The sequence below is a fragment of the Oncorhynchus keta genome, chromosome 27 (assembly GCF_023373465.1).
Source record: "Oncorhynchus keta strain PuntledgeMale-10-30-2019 chromosome 27, Oket_V2, whole genome shotgun sequence".
Classification (NCBI taxonomy): domain Eukaryota; kingdom Metazoa; phylum Chordata; class Actinopteri; order Salmoniformes; family Salmonidae; genus Oncorhynchus; species Oncorhynchus keta.
In genome coordinates this window covers 9,797,698-9,812,025 of record NC_068447.1, presented here as the reverse complement: position 1 = coordinate 9,812,025, position 14,328 = coordinate 9,797,698, and the positions used below count along the sequence as shown (strand labels likewise).

The 14,328-nt window shown below is 42.7% G+C and overlaps 1 long non-coding RNA gene across 50 annotated transcripts; it reads left to right on the top strand.

The window, feature by feature from the left end:
- The first annotated feature begins 6,653 nt into the window (after nucleotides 1-6,653).
- On the top strand, nucleotides 6,654-9,301 carry LOC127912425 (uncharacterized). 50 transcript variants are annotated; one of them, XR_008082535.1, is made up of 9 exons: nucleotides 6,762-6,849; nucleotides 6,943-7,004; nucleotides 7,277-7,369; nucleotides 7,432-7,679; nucleotides 7,795-7,949; nucleotides 8,043-8,383; nucleotides 8,445-8,568; nucleotides 8,758-8,998; nucleotides 9,152-9,291. It is a non-coding gene; the product is annotated as an uncharacterized LOC127912425 (long non-coding RNA). The 50 variants fall into 50 exon arrangements; XR_008082533.1 differs by having other exon boundaries at nucleotides 6,943-7,159; nucleotides 7,308-7,369; XR_008082524.1 differs by having other exon boundaries at nucleotides 6,762-6,911; nucleotides 6,943-7,190; nucleotides 7,277-7,338; nucleotides 7,401-7,679.
- The last annotated feature ends 5,027 nt before the right edge of the window (nucleotides 9,302-14,328 follow it).

Genomic DNA, 14,328 nt, shown 5'->3' with positions numbered 1-14,328 from the left:
TCTTCCCTGTGACGCACAGCATTGAGATCGCCTGCAATGACAACAAGCTCAGTCCAATAATGCTGTGACACACTGCCCCAGAACATGACGGACCCTCCACCTCCAATTTGATCCTGGAGCTCCATAGTACAGGCCTCGGTGTAACGCTCGTCCCTTCGACAATAAACGTGAATCCGACCATCACCCCAGGTGAGACAAAACCGCAACTCATCAATGAAGAGCACTTTTTGCCAGTCCTGTCTGGTCCAGCGACGGTGGGTTTGTGCCCATAGGCGACGTTGTTGCCGGTGATGTTTGGTGAGGACCTGCCTTACAACAGGCCTACAAGCCCTCAGTCCAGCCTCTCTCAGCCTATTGCGGACAGTCTGAGCACTGATGGAGGGATTGTGCATTCCTGGTGTAACTCAGGCAGTTGTTGTTGCCATCCTGTACCTGTACCTGATGTTCGGATGTACCGATCCTGTGCAGGTGTTGTTAAACGTGGTCTGCCACTGCGAGGACGATCAGCTGTCCGTCCTGCCTCCCTGTAGCGCTGTCCTAGGCGTCTCACAGTATGGGCATTGCCATTTATTGCCCTGACCACATCTGCAGTGCTCATGCCTCCTTGCAGCATGCCTAAGGCATGTTCACACAGATAAGCAGGGACCCAGGGCATCTTTCTTTTGGTGTTTTTCAGAGTCAGTAGAAAGGCCTCTTTAGTGTCCTAAGTTTTCATAACTGTGACCTTAATCGCCTACCGTCTGTAAGCTGTTAGTGTCTTAACGACCGTTCCACAGGTGCATGTTCATTCATTGTTTATGGTTCATTGAACAAGCATGAAAAACAGTGTTTAAACCCTTCACAATGAAGATCTTGTGAAGTTATTTGGATTTTTACAAGACAGTGTCCTGAAAAAAGGTCTGTTTCTTTTTTTGCTGAGTTAACATGTAGGTTAGCTGAACAGGTTTTCCTCTATGATTTTGCCTGTAATTAGGTGTTCAATTTCTTTTAACCAAGTAACAAGACCCTTAGCGGTGTCCAGTCTGATCAAACCATCTTGAAAATATGAAGTGTGGTGTAGTGATGTCTGTGGGATGCCACAAACAGCTTTGTATTCAGAATATTGTTCATTTCTTTTCCACATTTTGCTGTTTTACAGTGAATTGAAAATTGATCAAACAATATTTTTTCAATATACCCCATAATGACAAACTGAAAACATGTCATTTAGGTTGTATTCCTCAGTTTTCTATCACAGCCATTAAACTCTTAACTGTTTTAAAGTCACCATTGGCCTCAATCAATTTGTAAGTTTCCTTCCTTTCCGGACTAAGAAGGACACCTGTATTTTTGCTAAATGACTTAAATGTAAATGTAAATGTAATTAATAACTTCACCATGCTCACAGGGATGTTCAATGTCTGCTTTTTTATTTTTACCCATCTACCAACAGGTGCCCTTCTTTGTGAGGCATTGGAAAACCTCCCTGGCCTTTGTGGTTGAATCTGTGTTTGAAAATCACTGCTGGACTGAAGGACCTTACAGATAAATGTATGTGTGGGGTACAGAGATGAAGGACCTTACAGATAATTGTATGTGTGGGGTACAGAGATGAAGGACCTTACAGATAAATGTATGTGTGGGGTACAGAGATGAAGGACCTTACAGATAAATGTATGTGTGGGGTACAGAGATGAAGGACCTTACAGATAAATGTATGTGTGGGGTACAGAGATGAAGGACCTTACAGATAAATGTATGTGTGGGGTACAGAGATGAAGGACCTTACAGATAAATGTATGTGTTGGGTACAGAGATGAAGGACCTTACAGATAAATGTATGTGTTGGGTACAGAGATGAAGTCATTCAGTTACAGATAAATGTATGTGTGGGGTTTCAGAGATGAAGGACCAAAATATTTCAAAAACAAAAAATGTATTTGGGACAAATCATTCAGAGATGAAACCTCAACTAAAGATAAATAATGTGAAATTGAGCAACAGAGATGAAGGACCTTACAGATAAATGTAAACTGTCATGGTCAACACAGATGATAGGACAGTAGCTAGATAGTCTGTCTATAATGCTGCTCTACCTTCTTAACAGCAAGATGAAGGTCCTACAGATAGTTTTGTCGCATATGGTCAGGTGTCACAAAGAGGGACTTTTTCAATAGGCTCAGAATTGGGCAGCACGGCTGGGGTACAGAGATGAAGGAGCTAGATACAATGTATGTAATAGAGATGAAGGACCTTAAACAGATAAATGTCCCCTGGCAAGTAGAGGAGAAGGACTTTATCACTAGATAAATGTATGTGCTCAGACACCCATGCATACCCCACTAGACATGCCACCAGAGATCGCTACACAGTCCCCAAATCCAGAACAGACTATGGGAGGTGTACAGTACTACATAGTGCCATAACTACATGGAACTCTATTCCACATCAGGTAACTGATACAAGCAGTATAATCAGATTTGCAAAGCAGGTAAAACTACACCTTATACACACACACACACAGATTTTGTGTTGTAGATATGTGATCGTTGAGTAGGGCCCTGAGGGCACACACTTTGTGTTGTGAAATCTGTTATGAATGTATTGTAATGTTTTTAAATTGTATAACTGCCTTAATTTTGCTGGACCCAAGTTGAGGTGACTAGCTGCTTTGACTTGTAAACTGTCATGGTCAACACATAATTGATACAACAGTAGCTAAACCCCAGGAAGAAGTCTGTCCATAATAAACCCGGGAAGAGTAGCGATCCATAATAACAGCCCCAGGAAGGTCCTACAGGCTCTAGTTCCATAATATGGTCAGGTGTCATCCAAATAAACCCCAGGAAGGGACTTTTCCATAATAAACCCCAGGAACAGGGCATCCATAATAAACCCCAGGAACAGAGAGCTGATTATAATAAACCCGGGAAGAGTAGCGATCCATAATAAACCCCAGGTATAGATCCATAATAAACCCCAGGAAGAGTAGTGATCCATAATAAACCCCAGGAAGAGTAGCGATCCATAATAAACCCCAGGAAGAGTACTGTGATAAACCCGGGAAGAGTAGCGATGCATTCTAAACCCCAGGAAGAGTAGCGATCCATAATAAACCCCGGAAGATAGCGATCCATAATAAACCCCAGGAAAGTAGAAGATCCATAATAAACCCCTGGAATCACTACTTCCATTAATAAACCCCAGGAAGAGACACCATAATAAACCCCACTAGACATAATAAACCCCAGGAAGAGTACAGTCCATAATAAACCCCAGGAAGAACAGACTATAAACCCCAGGAAGTGTACATCCATAATAAACCCCATAGTGATCCATAATAAACATGGAACGATCCATAATTCCCAGGAAGGTAATAAACCCCTGATAAACCCCAGGAAATCAGACGATCCAAACCCCAGGAAAGTACATCCATAATAAACCCCACGATCCATAATAAACCACAGATTTTGTGATCCATAATAAACCCCAGGATCGTTGAGTAGGGCATAATAAACCCCTGAGGGCATCCACTTAAACCCCAGGAATAAACCCCAGGAATGTAGTAATGATCCATAATAAACCCCAGGAAAGTAGCGATCCATAAGTAAATTGTATAATCCATAATAAACCCCAGGAAGAGTAGCGATCCATAATAAACCCCAGGAAGACTTGTCCCAGCTAATGGCAATCCATAATAAACCCCAGGAAGAGTAGCGATCCATAATAAACCCCAGGAAGAGTAGCGATCCATAATAAACCCCAGGAAGAGTAGCGATCCATAATAAACCCCAGGAAGAGTAGCGATCCATAATAAACCCCAGGAAGAGTAGCGATCCATAATAAACCCCAGGAAGAGTAGCGATCCATAATAAACCCCAGGAAGAGTAGCGATCCATAATAAACCCCAGGAAGAGTAGCGATCCATAATAAACCCCAGGAAGAGTAGCGATCCATAATAAACCCCAGGAAGAGTAGCGATCCATAATAAACCCCAGGAAGAGTAGCGATCCATAATAAACCCCAGGAAGAGTAGCGATCCATAATAAACCCCGGGAAGAGTAGCGATCCATAATAAACCCCAGGAAGAGTAGCGATCCATAATAAACCCCGGGAAGAGTAGCGATCCATAATAAACCCTGGAAGAGTAGGATCCATAATAAAGAAGAGTAGCGATCCATAAACCCCGGGAAATAAACCCCAGGTAGAGTAGCGATCAATAATAAACCCCAGGAAGAGTAGCGATCCATAATAAACTCCGGGAAGAGTAGCCATCCATAATAAACCCCAGGAAGAGTAGTGATCCATAATAAACCCCAGGAAGAGTAGCGATCCATAATAAACCCCAGGAAGAGTAGCGATCCATAATAAACCCCAGGAAGAGTAGCGATCCATAATAAACCCCAGGAAGAGTAGCGATCCATAATAAACCCCAGGAAGAGTAGCGATCCATAATAAACCCCAGGAAGAGTAGCGATCCATAATAAACCCCAGGAAGAGTAGCGATCCATAATAAACCCCAGGAAGAGTAGCGATCCATAATAAACCCCAGGAAGAGTAGCGATCCATAATAAACCCCAGGAAGAGTAGCGATCCATAATAAACCCCAGGAAGAGTAGCGATCCATAATAAACCCCGGGAAGAGTAGCCATCCATAATAAACCCCAGGAAGAGTAGCGATCCATAATAAACCCCAGGGAAGAGTAGCGATCCATAATAAACCCCAGGAAGAGTAGCGATCCATAATAAACCCCGGGAAGAGTAGCGATCCATAATAAACCCCAGGAAGAGTAGCGATCCATAATAAACCCCGGGAAGAGTAGCGATCCATAATAAACCCCAGGGAAGAGTAGCGATCCATAATAAACCCCAGGAAGAGTAGCGATCCATAATAAACCCCAGGAAGAGTAGCGATCCATAATAAACCCCAGGAAGAGTAGCGATCCATAATAAACCCCGGGAAGAGTAGCCATCCATAATAAACCCCAGGTAGAGTAGCGATCCATAATAAACCCCAGGGAAGAGTAGCGATCCATAATAAACCCCAGGAAGAGTAGCGATCCATAATAAACCCCAGGAAGAGTAGCGATCCATAATAAACCCCAGGGAAGAGTAGCGATCCATAATAAGCCCCAGGAAGAGTAGCGATCCATAATAAACCCCGGGAAGAGTAGCGATCCATAATAAACCCCAGGAAGAGTAATGTAATGACGATCCATAATAAATCAAATTTAAAAAATAATGTTAAATCCTATTATTGCACATATGCATTTTTTTTTTTACAAATTAATTGAATTCTGAAATGTCTTGAGTGCCATAAGTATTCAACCCCTGTGTTATGGCCCTTAATTAGTTCAGGAGTAAAAATGTGCTTTACGAAGTCACATGACTTTCCTTTTTGAATTCATGTGTATAAAAAAAAAACATTCTAAAAGATATAATTCCACTTTGACATTATTGGTATTATGTGTGGTTCCTCGCTCTAGGTTTCTTCCTAGGTTCTGGCCTTTCTAGGGAGTTTTTCCTAGCCACCGTTCTTCTACACCTGCATTGCTTGCTGTTTGGGGTTTTAGGTTGGGTTTCTGTACAGCACTTTGAGATATCAGCTGATGTACGAAGGGCTGTATAAATACATTTGATTTGAATTGTGTAGACACAAAAATCTATTTTAAATTCAGGCTGTAACACAACAAAATGTGTAAAAAAAAAAAAGAAGTCAAGGTGCCGTGTACACTTCCTTTTCCAGTCTGTTTAAGTCCATTTCCTACTTTTCTGTGTTCTAACCTTTCAAAGGGAGTCAAATCAAATCAAAAACGCAGCCAAAGTATGAAACCGTGAATTTGTCTTTTAATAATTTCAACATAACACATGACAAGTCAAAGATACAATGTACTGTACAATAAGTAAAAGAGGTTTGCTGTTTATGTCATCTCTTTGGATCAACCAATATACAAATCTGTCACTTTACATTGCAGCAACTGATCGCATGTGAGATATGTAACAAACAAACAAAAAAAAAAACTATGTTTTTTTTTCTCTGAAGAATATAGTTGAGAAAATGTAAAATAGTGTAAGGATGAAAGTAAATATTCCATTTTTGTTTCGTTCACCTTTTTTTTCCAGAGTTGGCTGTAATAAGCAAGTACTAAAAATAAATGTCTATGTCACTAAACAAGATACACAAAAAGCTTTGAATGCAAGACTTACATTAAGCTAGAAATAGATATAAAACTACATGTGGATTCTGTCTTTTCACCAGACAGTACCCCGTTTCTCACTAGGGGGAAAAAAAAAAGCATTCATGAAATCCAATCGGTTTTCTGACTTAAAATTGATCAAATAATTCCCTTAAATTCTGTGTTGTTCACCTACTAACAGAGGAACGGTGAGGACAAGTGCATCTCTAGTAGGTGCAGGCGAGGTAATGAGCCAACAAGGCATTGTAGCGAAAACATCCGCTCCGCACCCAGTCAGTACTGAAGGCGAGATATTACTTCCACAACCTTTCATTAACAATGCCAAAGACCTATCTGACGCTTTGAATCACAACACCACTGTCAGAGGTAGGCCTTCTCAGGGGTAGAGCAGGGGTATCTCTCCAAAAAACGAGTGGGATGGACTCATGATTAGGTCATCCTGATGATACTGAAGTACTGCTAAAATACTCCTGAAAAGGCCACTTCCCAAGGTTAGCTCTGCAAAACGTAGCATTTAAAGCTGCCTCCAACAAGTACTTTAGTTTTAGTTTTCTTTTGCCAATGAATTATTAGCATTTCTATCACCTCTACTGTAAACGGTTATGTGTGAGGTGAAGTCTACTGTAAACTGTTATGTGTGAGGTGAAGTCTACTGTAAACTGTTATGTGTGGGGTGAAGTGTACTGTAAACTGTTATGTGTGGGGTGAAATCCACTGTAAACTGTTATGTGTGGGGTGAAGTCTACTGTAAACTGTTATGTGTGAGGTGAAGTCTACTGTAAAATGTTATGTGTGGGGTGAAGTCTACTGTAAACTGTTATGTGTGGGGTGAAGTCTACTGTAAACTGTTATGTGTGGGGTGAAGTCTACTGTAAACTGTTATGTGTGGGGTGAAGTCTACTGTAAACTGTTATGTGTGGGGTGAAGTCTACTGTAAACTGTTATGTGTGGGGTGAAGTCTACTGTAAACTGTTATGTGTGGGGTGAAGTCTACTGTAAACTGTTATGTGTGAGGTGAAGTCTACTGTAAACTGTTATGTGTGGGGTGAAGTCTACTGTAAACTGTTATGTGAAGTCTACTGTAAACTGTTATGTGTGAGGTGAAGTCTACTGTAAACTGTTATGTGTGAGGTGAAGTCTACTGTAAACTGTTATGTGTGGGGTGAAGTCTACTGTAAACTGTTATGTGTGGGGTGAAGTGTACTGTAAACTGTTATGTGTGAGGTGAAGTCTACTGTAAACTGTTATGTGTGAGGTGAAGTCTACTGTAAACTGTTATGTGTGAGGTGAAGTCTACTGTAAACTGTTATGTGTGGGGTGAAGTCTACTGTAAACTGTTATGTGTGAGGTGAAGTCTACTGTAAACTGTTATGTGTGAGGTGAAGTCTACTGTAAACTGTTATGTGTGGGGTGAAGTCTACTGTAAACTGTTATGTGTGAGGTGAAGTCTACTGTAAACTGTTATGTGTGGGGTGAAGTCTACTGTAAACTGTTATGTGTGAGGTGAAGTCTACTGTAAACTGTTATGTGTAGTCTACTGTAAACTGTTATGTGTGAGGTGAAGTCTACTGTAAACTGTTATGTGTGGGGTGAAGTCTACTGTAAACTGTTGTGTGAGGTGAAGTCTACTGTAAACTGTTATGTGTGAGGTGAAGTCTACTGTAAACTGTTATGTGTGAGGTGAAGTCTACTGTAAACTGTTATGTGTGAGGTGAAGTCTACTGTAAACTGTTATGTGTGAGGTGAAGTCTACTGTAAACTGTTATGTGTGAGGTAAAGTCTACTGTAAACTGTTATGTGTGGGGTGAAGTCTACTGTAAACTGTTATGTGTGGGGTGAAGTCTACTGTAAACTGTTATGTGTGAGGTGAAGTCTACTGTAAACTGTTATGTGTGAGGTGAAGTCTACTGTAAACTGTTATGTGTGGGGTGAAGTCTACTGTAAACTGTTATGTGTGAGGTGAAGTCTACTGTAAACTGTTATGTGTGGGGTGAAGTCTACTGTAAACTGTTATGTGTGGGGTGAAGTCTACTGTAAACTGTTATGTGTGAGGTGAAGTCTACTGTAAACTGTTATGTGTGAGGTGAAGTCTACTGTAAACTGTTATGTGTGAGGTGAAGTCTACTGTAAACTGTTATGTGTGGGGTGAAGTCTACTGTAAACTGTTATGTGTGGGGTGAAGTCTACTGTAAACTGTTATGTGTGGGGTGAAGTCTACTGTAAACTGTTATGTGTGGGTGAAGTCTACTGTAAACTGTTATGTGTGAGGTGAAGTCTACTGTAAACTGTTATGTGTGAGGTGAAGTCTACTGTAAACTGTTATGTGTGGGGTGAAGTCTACTGTAAACTGTTATGTGTGGGGTGAAGTCTACTGTAAACTGTTATGTGTGGGGTGAAGTCTACTGTAAATGTTATGTGTGGGGTGAAGTCTACTGTAAACTGTTATGTGTGGTATAGGGTGTAGTCTACTGTAAACTGTTATGTGTGGGTGAAGTCTACTGTAAACTGTTATGTGTGGGGTGAAGTCTACTGTAAACTGTTATGTGTGGGGTGAAGTCTACTGTAAACTGTTATGTGTGAGGTGAAGTCTACTGTAAACTGTTATGTGTGGGGTGAAGTCTACTGTAAACTGTTATGTGTGGGGTGAAGTCTACTGTTATGTGTGAGGTGAAGTCTACTGTAAACTGTTATGTGTGAGGTGAAGTCTACTGTAAACTGTTATGTGTGAGGTGAAGTCTACTGTAAACTGTTATGTGTGGGGTGAAATCCACTGTAAACTGTTATGTGTGGGGTGAAATCCACTGTAAACTGTTATGTGTGGGGTGAAGTCTACTGTAAACTGTTGTGTGAGGTGAAGTCTACTGTAAACTGTTATGTGTGGGGTGAAGTCTACTGTAAACTGTTATGTGTGGGGTGAAGTGTACTGTAAACTGTTAGGTGTGAGGTGAAGTCTACTGTAAACTGTTATGTGTGAGGTGAAGTCTACTGTAAACTGTTATGTGTGAGGTGAAGTCTACTGTAAACTGTTAGGTGTGGGGTGAAGTCTACTGTAAACTGGGGCAGATGGAGACGTACTTACCTTCTCTATTACAAGCCCTGTCTTGGCACATCATGTTAATATAGAGTGTTGTACAATATTCATTTCAAGACTGCCTGAATCTGTCTAGAAGCAACATGTGTTTTCTAGCTACTAGGCAGTAGTACAACCCTTTACAGTCATGCATCAGTCAGTTGTTATGAACATGGGGGCTGAATAAAAGTGCTTTAGAACTGGGTTCCCCAGATAATGTGCTGTTGGATGGAACTGTGTCACATCTGTCGGAGAACAGGACCTGCTCTTTTCTTTCTTTTTTTTACCTTGAAGAAGAGGTCGATCTGGTAGTCCTTCTATTCCAGATTGTGAATGTCCTAGGGACGACGACATATAATGTTCACCATGCTCTCTGTTACAGATACTTGGTTGTAGAATATATTTGTTGTTGGGTTAGATACAATTTCAATAGAGAAGGCAACGCTGGTTACCCAACGGGCTGAGAGGGGGTTGGGGGCATATGAACGCTGGTTACCCAACGGGCTGAGAGGGGAGTGGGGGCATATGAGCGCTGGTTACCCAACGGGCTGAGAGGGGAGTGGGGGCATATGAACGCTGGTTACCCAACGGGCTGAGAGGGGGTGGTGGGCATATGAACGCTGGTTACCCAACGGGCTGAGAGGGGAGTGGGGGCATATGAACGCTGGTTACCCAACGGGCTGAGAGGGGAGTGGGGGCATATGAATGCTGGTTACCCAACGGGCTGAGAGGGGAGTGGGGGCATATGAACGCTGGTTACCCAACGGGCTGAGAGGGGAGTGGGGGCATATGACAGCTGGTTACACAACGGGCTGCGAGGGGAGTGGGGGCATATGAATGCTGGTTACCCAACGGGCTGAGAGGGGAGTGGGGGCATATGAACGCTGGTTACCCAACGGGCTGAGAGGGGAGTGGGGGCATATGAGCGCTGGTTACCCAACGGGCTGAGAGGGGAGTGGGGGCATATGAACGCTGGTTACCCAACGGGCTGAGAGGGGAGTGGGGGCATATGAGCGCTGGTTACCCAACGGGCTGAGAGGGGAGTGGGGGCATATGAACGCTGGTTACCCAACGGGCTGAGAGGGGAGTGGGGGCATATGAGCGCTGGTTACCCAACGGGCTGAGAGGGGAGTGGGGGCATATGAACGCTGGTTACCCAACGGGCTGAGAGGGGAGTGGGGGCATATGAACGCTGGTTACCCAACGGGCTGAGAGGGGAGTGGGGGCATATGAACGCTGGTTACCCAACGGGCTGAGAGGGGAGTGGGGGCATATGACGCTGGTTACCCAACGGGCTGAGAGGGGAGTGGGGGCATATGAACGCTGGTTACCCAACGGGCTGAGAGGGGAGTGGGGGCATATGAACGCTGGTTACCCAACGGGCTGAGAGGGGAGTGGGGGCATATGAACGCTGGTTACCCAACGGGCTGAGAGGAGTGGGGGCATATGAACGCTGGTTACCCAACGGGCTGAGAGGGGAGTGGGGGCATATGAACGCTGGTTACCCAACGGGCTGAGAGGGGAGTGGGGGCATATGAACGCTGGTTACCCAACGGGCTGAGAGGGGAGTGGGGGCATATGAACGCTGGTTACCCAACGGGCTGAGAGGGGAGTGGGGGCATATGAACGCTGGTTACCCAACGGGCTGAGAGGGGAGTGGGGGCATATGAACGCTGGTTACCCAACGGGCTGAGAGGGGAGTGGGGGCATATGAGCGCTGGTTACCCAACGGGCTGAGAGGGGAGTGGGGGCATATGAGCGCTGGTTACCCAACGGGCTGAGAGGGGAGTGGGGGCATATGAGCGCTGGTTACCCAACGGGCTGAGAGGGGAGTGGGGGCATATGAACGCTGGTTACCCAACGGGCTGAGAGGGGAGTGGGGGCATATGAACGCTGGTTACCCAACGGGCTGAGAGGGGAGTGGGGGCATATGAACGCTGGTTACCCAACGGGCTGAGAGGAGTGGGGGCATATGAACGCTGGTTACCCAACGGGCTGAGAGGGGAGTGGGGGCATATGAACGCTGGTTACCCAACGGGCTGAGAGGGGAGTGGGGGCATATGAGCGCTGGTTACCCAACGGGCTGAGAGGGGAGTGGGGGCACATGAAAGAAGATATTAGTGAAAAGTCTTAGCAAAAATACTGTTATTCTTTTGGAGAAAAATACACAAAGGTTGATCAAATCTACACATCAAACTAATGGCACATACATATACAGGATCAAATACAAATGAAAAAAAACATATCAACATATAAGCTGAAATGTTAAAAGAAAAAAATAACTTTTTTTAAAAGGTTGAAAGTGCTAGAATTCAGATTAGCTCACAGAAACCCAGAGAGGACAAAACTCAATACTAATAACTTTTCATTTGTTTTATCAATAAATGAATAAAAAGATAAATGCTACATTTGAATCCTACAATTGTGTCTGGAATTGAACATAGCCAGTCTTTTAAAATGTATACTTGATTATAAAAAGGCTATTGTTTAAGACATAACCTTATTTTTGTTACTTTTTTACATTTATACCAATATTTATATCCAACTTCCTCTGTAAGAAACAGTCAAACTCTTTCAAATGTAAGAATCGCTTGTATCAAGATCAATCAGTACATGTTCATAGTTTAGACAATGTATCAGCCTAGAGGATGATTTTCCAGGAATAGACTGGTTAGTGTCAACTTGAACACACCTGCACTTATTACCTCACAAGCATTGGTTGGCAGTGGCACTATTTGTAACAACCAAACAAACATTAACTTAAATCCAAATGATACAACATGGATTTTAATGAACAATTGTGCAAGATTTAGTTTCCTCTCTCTGGGTTTTGGTAAGAAAAATTGAAATAATAAAAAATAAAATGAGGTGATGTGTTGTGTTGTTTCGAGGTCCTGTTTTTAACAAACAGAAAAAAATATAGCATATGACAACAACAAAATAAACGACTAAGAAATATCCCAGTCAGGCGTCCCATGCTTTGAATGTCAAAGAGCAGGCTGGTGACTTGTCTGTTCTGGATATTGTCCTTTTTAGATAGACCCTTTTGTCTTGAATCTAGGAAGCAGCTGAGTGAGGAGGAGTACAGGAGAGGAAAGGAAACACTTCAAATCGCTACTACTAAAATGTTCTAGTGCTCTACAGTTGCTGGGCAACCGTAGCTAAAAGCAGCCATATGTTTTATTTATTTATTTTTACATTTCTACTTGACTTATACTTGAAACTACGTATTCACTAATAGATGCCTGTGGACTAGGCTCAGTACTCAAACAGACAAAAGTCAAGGGGTTTTGAGACAAGTTGCAAACTAAGAGGATGATATTCATACCGTAAAGTTTAGTCCTTGTACTCTCCAGGCAGAATCTATCTTTTAACGTTGTCCATCCTACAAACATAACTCATGGGACACAAATAAGAGCACCTGTTATAGTTTTATAACTTTGGGCTTAAGTTTTCAAAAGGCTAGTGAATATGAAGGAGAAAAAAAAGCATCTAAAATCAGATTGCTTCGTTTACTTAGGGTCAGGTTGGGTTTCATACAGAGAAAGTAGAGAATGAATTGAAACTGGAGAGTCTATCAATGTTATCTATGTTGACTGCTATTTCATTATTATTCCACTAACAGCCTACTAAAACATTTGTCAAAATCCACAATCCAAGTTTCTGCTACTAACTCAAGTAGGTAAAGGTAAAGTTCAAGATCAAGGTAAAGTTCAAGAACAAGGCAAATATCAAGATCAATAATGAATACAGAGGAGAAAAGCTAAAGGGCAAAGCTAATAATTCATCCTTTTTTGAGCAATAAAATGTAAACCTGCCAGACATTAAACATCATCACTTTGTACACCTTACTGAGATAAAAGCAATAATAATATTCATTTTTGATGAGATATTTTGTACACTGCAATAACATTCTCTTACACGTTTTCCTCAATGTCGTCGTTGTCATTTTTGTTTGCTATTCACATATGTCAGGGTGGTTATTACCATGCATCTCTAACAGAGAGAAAATATATTTGTTTTCTTCAACAACAAAAAAAATACATATCAGTAAGGTGTGGCATATTGTTACCATGGAGACTTCTTAAAACAAATACTGGAAGGAAGACAGTTGAAGGAAGGAAAATCATCATGAGTCAAATACTGGTAATGACCTGTTTTCAAGAGCAGCTTTTAAAGTTGGGTTTTTCCCCCATATAAGGTCATCATCACTGAGGGCTAGCCAAAGGGATTCTTAAAGGGGAAGAGCCTTCCCCATATAGGGTCATCATCACTGAGGGCTAGCCAAAGGGATTCTTAAAGGGGAAGAGCCTTCCCCATATAGGGTCATCATCACTGAGGGCTAGCCAAAGGGATTCTTAAAGGGGAAGAGCCTTCTGCCCCCCAAAAATAAAATAAATGCTTCTCTAGAAAAACAAGATAAAACCGGCATGACTTGGCATGTTTTCTACCGACTCAAGATGTTTTCACATATCTTTGTCATTAAATATGTGGGCGCCACTGGTTGCTGTGTTTGGCAGCGTTGGTTATCATACTTTCTGGACAAATGATCTGCCTCTATGAGTCATAACATTAATCAGTTGTTCGAGTCTTTCTCTGAGGTATATCTTTAGTGTGGTTGTAGCCTATTGGATGAGGGCAATGTTGGCCTATTGGAGGAGGGCAATGTTGGCCTATTGGAGGAGGGCAATGTTGGCCTATTGGATGAGGGCAATGTTGGCCTATTGGAGGAGGGCAATGTTGGCCTATTGAATGAGGGCAATGTTGGCCTATTGGATGAGGGCAATGTTGGCCTATTGGAGGAGGGCAATGTTGGCCTATTGGAGGAGGGCAATGTTGGCCTATTGGAGGAGGGCAATGTTGGCCTATTGGAGGAGGGCAATGTTGGCCTATTGGAGGAGGGCAATGTTGGCCTATTGGAGGAGGGCAATGTTGGCCTATTGGATGAGGGAAATGTTGGCCTATTGGAGGAGGGCAATGTTGGCCTATTGGATGAGGGCAATGTTTGCCTATTGGAGGAGGGCAATGTTGGCCTATTGGATGAGGGCAATGTTTGCCTATTGGAGGAGGGCAATGTTGGCC